At 47.2% G+C, this 6,000-nt stretch overlaps 1 long non-coding RNA gene across 11 annotated transcripts in view; it reads right to left on the bottom strand.

Moving 5' to 3' along the window:
* The window catches only part of LOC132211037 (uncharacterized), an 86,844-nt gene that overhangs the window by 33,056 nt on the left and 47,788 nt on the right, over positions 1 to 6,000 (bottom strand). For 9 of the 11 annotated variants that reach the window (XR_009447340.1, XR_009447337.1, XR_009447341.1 and 6 more), the window contains exon 3: positions 1,716 to 1,877. This is a non-coding gene — a long non-coding RNA (uncharacterized LOC132211037). Of the gene's footprint in view, positions 1 to 1,309; positions 1,502 to 1,715; positions 1,878 to 6,000 lie in introns of all 11 variants that reach the window. The other 2 variants (XR_009447342.1, XR_009447338.1) reach the window with 1 other exon arrangement.

Consider the following 6,000-nt stretch of genomic DNA (forward strand, 5'->3'; position numbering starts at 1 on the left):
ATGATGAACTCTCACAGGGGTCAGGACTGAACCCCTGTCAATGAGGCACTTCTTCAGTGCCCGCACTCATTATTCGCCTTCTGACAAAGCTTCAATACCTCAGCACTGACCCTCTCACAGGGCCGATCTTCTGTCAAATCTAGAGAATTAATACAGAGGAGGTGTCTCTTATTAGAGGGTCTGCCTGAACTCTTGGTTGAAGTGTTCAATAAATTGCTACAACCTGAAAGAAGTAATTCTTCCCTGAATTAATAGGCAACCAATTTGAAAATGTGGCCTCTGGTCGTAAAATCTTTCACAAATGGGAGTAATCTCTACGGATATACACTAACAAGCCTCTTAAGAATCTTAAATGTCGAAAAAATAAGTTTTTTTTCAATCTTATAAACTCCAATGAATGTAGCCCAACTTTCCTAAGCATAGCAATCCCCTCTGCCATTTCCGAAATCAACCCAGTCAACATGAGGTGTTCGGCCTCCGCAGCACTCGCTCTGTGGCCGTACATGACTTCGAAGTTACCATCCTGTTACTACGATTCTACTTCTATTTACGATGCAGTCCTCCGTCCATCCGAACATACCACCCTTGAACACACGGGCTCTTTTCTTTTGAGACACCTTATGAGCTGTACCTTATCAAATGCTTTGTTGAAATCTCAATGTACTACATCAACTGGTGGTCCTTCGTCAGTAATGTTTGTTTCCTTCTCAAAGCACTGTAGCAAGTTTGTCAAGTATTATTTCCCCTTTATGAAAGGATGTTAACTCTGTAGGATGTTATAGCACACTCAGTACCCTGTTATTTCATCTTTCATTGCCGGCATGAACATCTACCCAGGTTGACCTAAATTGGCAACACTTGCTTACTATTTTGTCCAAGTATCTTTGTAATAATGGTGTTATGTTCACAATCTTTCAATCCTCTGAGAATTTTCCACAATCTAAGGATTCTTGGAAGATTATCATCAGTGCCTCCATTGTATCTGTAGCTGCGTTGTTCAACATGAGAGGATACAACTCATCATACCCCTTGGATATTTTCTGCACTGATTGGAGTTATGTTTGGAATTCTGTGCAGTGACATTCACTTTTAACAGTTTGCTAAATACTACCAGGAACAGAAATTGTGATCCAGCTGCAACTAAACTAAAGCTTTCAGCACACAAGGAAGTGTTTCAATTCAATATGAACCTCTTAACTCCTGAAAAGGGCAACACGATTTGCCTCAGTCCATAAATGTTCTTTCTCCAACATCCTGAGATGCATTATCCGTATTAATTCAAATTTACCACAGAATCTGTTTCACTCACCCTTTCAGCAATACGCAGAACAACAAATCGGCATTTTGAGTCCCCCTGTAGCCTCCGTTGCACACGTGCATTGTTAGATGATTATTTATTTGTGTGCCTGCTTTTTTGCTCGAATGGATAAAGGTAAATTTCTGTTCTTTTGTCATCAGAACTCTTGCCTCCTCACTCTCATCTTCCTTGTTTTATCCTGTGCTGGAATATTTAATTTGTTGACATATCTGAAATATGTTGTTGAATGGATCGGGTTTTGTAACATTGCATTCCCCATAGACCATCTACCGATACTGTTGCTTGTTCTAACAGTTATTATCTCGCAGAGTGGAAAATGCAGTTTGAAAGCAATGGAACGTTATCGATGAAGAAGTTGATGCATAAATTGCTGCGATCTTCTAAACGACAAACTCACCTTCAATTCTTTCTCGGTCAGAGCATTATGCCGGCGCAAATGAATCGTGTTCTCAATGGGACTTCCAAAACCATGGAATTGAATTTGCATGTTGATTTCTTCTTCCCTCTTCAGAAATGCAAAGTAGTATCGTGATGAAGCTTACAAGGCGATGATTGTGTCCTTCAATGAACGGAAAAGTGACTTTTAGATTCATGGAAATAATTCACGACTTCTATCGACATGAAATGCAAACTTTCTCCCTGCATATGACCCAGTCTCATTTTATCGTATCTTTCTGATTTTACACGCCATGGGATAATCATTGCAGTGTAACAGAAATGTTGATCATGGAAATTTATCACTGTTTTCATAAATAATGGCAAATTTTCAACATCTTGCAATTGTATGAAGGCTCAGTCTCATCACACCTCGCCTGCTGCACAAAGACATTCTTACACTGCTTTCGATGTTAGGGCTGAAACAAAACACAATCATGACACAAATGCATCAACACACTACTTTCAATAGGATCTGATATCCTTGCCAGGCACTGGAGGGGTTGCGGAGACTGGTGAGTGGACAAAGTCGTTCCTCTGTTCAAGCAGGAAAACAGGGACTTTCCAGGAAACTGCAGACTGGTGAGTGTCTCATGTCTCAAAAGTATGGGCTAATAAGGGACAGCCAGCATGGCATTATGCGGGGCAGGTTATGTCTTACCAAGTCAGTTGAAGTTTTCACGGAGGTGACAAGGGTGATCAATTCGGGTAGAACAGTTGATAACATATACATGGATTTTACGAAGGTTTTCAACAAGGTTCCTCATGGTATGCTCATCCAGAAGATTAGGATCCATGAGATCCATGGTGACTTGGCCTGCCCATATAAGGCAGACGGTCGCGGTGGAAGGCTAACAAAGATAACACAGTATAGGGCTGGAGGAACACAGCAGGCCAGGCAGCATCAACAATGTCAGCTTTCCTGTTCCTCTGATGCTGCCTGACCTGCTGCGTTCCTCCAGCTCCACACTTGGTTCACTCTGATTACAGCATCGACAGTTCTTGCCGTCTCAGTGGTGGAAAGCTGTTTTTCTGGCTGCAGCTCAGTGACGAGTGGTGTTCCGCATCGATGTGACTTCTGCTGTTTGTGACATATGTAAATGACTTGGTGGCAAATGTAGACGGGGGATTAGTAAGTTTGCAGATGATATAAGGACCAATGGACTTGTGGGCAGCATGGAAGGTTGTCAAAGGACACAGCAAGATACAGACCAATTGCAAACTCGAGCGGAGAAATGGCCGATGCAATTTAATCTGGGCAGGCATGAGGTGTTGCATTTTAGGAGACCAAGTGTTAAGGAAAGGGATACACAGTTAATGGCAGGACCCCAAACAGCAGTGAAGTCCAGAGGGATCTTGGGGTCCTAGACCATAACTCCCTGACAGTAGCCACACAAGTAGATAGGGTGGTCAAGAAGGCATATCGCATGCTTGCCTTTATTCATAGGGGAACTCAGTGCAAGAGTCAGGATGTCACATTGCAGCTTTGCAAGACTTTGTTGAGACAACACAGAGTATTGCATTCAATTCTGGCCGCCACATTACACTAAGGATGTGCAGGCTGTGGACAGGGTGCAGAAGAGATTTACCAGCATGCTGACTGGAATAGAGGGTATGAATGAGAAGGAGGAGCTGGAAAAACTCTTCGTTTTCTCTGGGGCAGTCGAAGCTGAGGGCGGGCTTGATAGAAGTCTATAAAATTTGGAGATACATAAATACAGCTAACGGTCAGAAATTTTCTCCCCCGGAGTTGAAGTGTCCACTATTAGGGGGCATGCATTTAAGCTGAGAGGGGGTGGGGGGGAAGTTCAAAAGAGATGTGAGGGGCAAATATTTCACACTGAGCATGTTAAAAGTGTGGAATACATTGCCCGGGGTGGTAGTGGATGCAGATACGATGAAAGCATTTAAAAGGGTCTTTTAGTTAAGTGCACGAATATGCAAGGAATGGAGAACTATGGATCAAGGACAGGCAGAAGAGATTATTTCATTTCTTGTCATGTTTGGCCCAACACGGTGGCCAAAGGGCACATTCCTGTTGCTGTCGTGTTCCAAGTTTTATGCTCACTTGTATCATGATTACAAAAAGTAGGATTGGGAAGAATATTTGAGAAGCGTTGAGAACATTATTTCATGTAAGGACAAACGGGATAAGGATTAGGTGACACAGCACAATCAGATTTTGGAGCCCATGATGAATCATACGGACCTCACAAGCACCAATGATCAGAGGGATCTCAGGATCTTGATGTGTATGCCTGTTGATCCCCCAATGTAATGGACGAGGTCGTTGAAGTGGTTTGGAAGGCACATTGGATACTTGTCTTTATTAGGCTTAATATTAAGTGACAGAGTTTCAGAATAGGTAGGGTATGTACAAAATGTTGGTTAGACCCAACAGTGAAGTCAACGATGAGAAAATACAGTGAGACTTGGACAACGATCAGGCTTGGCCTGATAAAGGATGTTACATTTGCACCATACAAGTGCTAAGCAGCAATCAGCTCCAGCAAGAGAGAATATGACCATATCAAAAAAATTCCATGTCCTTACACTCACATCATCCTTACATTTATTTTTTTTTTAAATGTGCAAGTGCTATCCAAGCCATGCAAGGCTACGGGCCAGGTGTTGGTAATCAGGTTAGAACAATTCAGTGCTTGTCCTTGACTGTCACAGAATCCGTGAGCTTAAGAATGTATTTCTCCTGTATTGTAGACTACTGAGGTGCTTGGCTATCCACTAAACCAAGGTTAACACTGATCTAAAACTAAACTGGGTCAGTTATATAACCAGCAGTAGCCAGGCCCATGGTACAAACCACCCTGCTGTGGGACAGGGTCAGGCAAATCCAAGTGAGCGAGCGTGGTTGGAGACTCATTCATTGGGGGCATAGATTCTGTCGCCACATTTGAGACACCAGGGCTGTGTGTTGCTTCCCTGGTGCCAAGGTCAAGAACATCTCTGAGTGGTTGCAACAAATTCTTAAGGTGGAGGGTGAGCAGCCAAAGGCCACCGTGCACGTTGGTACCAATGACATAGGCAGAGAGAGGGAAGACATTCAGCGGACTATGGGCAAGGAGTTAGCAAAGAGGCTGAAAGGCAGGACCCAAAGGGTAATAAATTTATGGGTTGCCACGAGTGCACATGTTTCAGAGTTGTCATAGAAAGATAGGTGAGATGAATGCATGGTTAAGGAGCTGGCACAGGGGGCAGGGTTTCCGGCTCATGGATAATTGGGACCGTTTCTGAGCAAGGGGTGACCTGTGCAAGAGGGATGGGAGGCAAGACGCTGTGAGCGGGACAGGACAAAGGGGACAAGTCGTTGTGAGCGGGTTACGACGGAGGGGACAAGTGCCTGTGAGCAGATCAGGAAGGAGGGGCAAGTCGCTGTCAGCGGGACTGGGCTGCAGGGGGCCAGCCGCAGCGAGCGCGACCGGACTGCAGGGGGCAAGTCGCTGCGAGCGGGTCAGGGCTGCGGGGGGCCAAGTCGCTGTGAGCGCAACAGGACTGAGGGGGCAAGTCCCCGTGAGCAGGACAGGGCTGCGGGGGCCGGTACCTATGAGCCGGTCAGGACTAAGGGGGCACATCGCTGTCAGCGGGACAGGGCTGCGGGGGCCAGTACCTGTAAGCCAGTCAGGACTGAGGGGGCAAATCGGTCAGCGGGACAGGGCTGCAGGGGCAAATTGCTGTCAGCGGGACAGGGCTGCGGGGGCCAGTACCTGTGAGCCGGTCAGGACTAAGGGGGCACATGGCTGTGGGGGCCAGTACCTGTGAGCCGGTCAGGACTGAGGGGGGCAAATCGCTGACAGTGGGACAGGGCTGCGGGGACCAGTACCTGTGAGCCGGTCAGGACTGAGGGGGCAAATCGATGTCAGCGGGACAGGGCTGCGGGGGCCGGTACCTGTGAGCCGGTCAGGACTGAGGGGGCAAATCGCTGTCAGCAGGACAGGGCTGCAGGGGCAAATCGCTGTCAGCGGGGGCAAGTCGCTGTGAGCGGGTCAGGGGTGCGGGGCCCAGTCCCTGTGAGTGGGACAGGACTGAGGGGGCAAGTCGCTGTCAGCGGGGCAGGGCTGAGGGAACAAGTCGATGTGAGCGGGTCAGGGCTGCAGGGGCAGGTCCCTGTCAGCGGGTCAGGGCAGTGGGGGCCAGTCCCTGTGAGCGGGTCAGGGCTGGGGGGGCAACTGGCTCCGAGTGCGTCAGGAGAGAGGCGCAAATCGCCGTGAGCGAGTCAGGACGGAAAGGAC

This window comes from Stegostoma tigrinum, chromosome 27 (assembly GCF_030684315.1).
Source record: "Stegostoma tigrinum isolate sSteTig4 chromosome 27, sSteTig4.hap1, whole genome shotgun sequence".
NCBI lineage: Eukaryota > Metazoa > Chordata > Chondrichthyes > Orectolobiformes > Stegostomatidae > Stegostoma > Stegostoma tigrinum.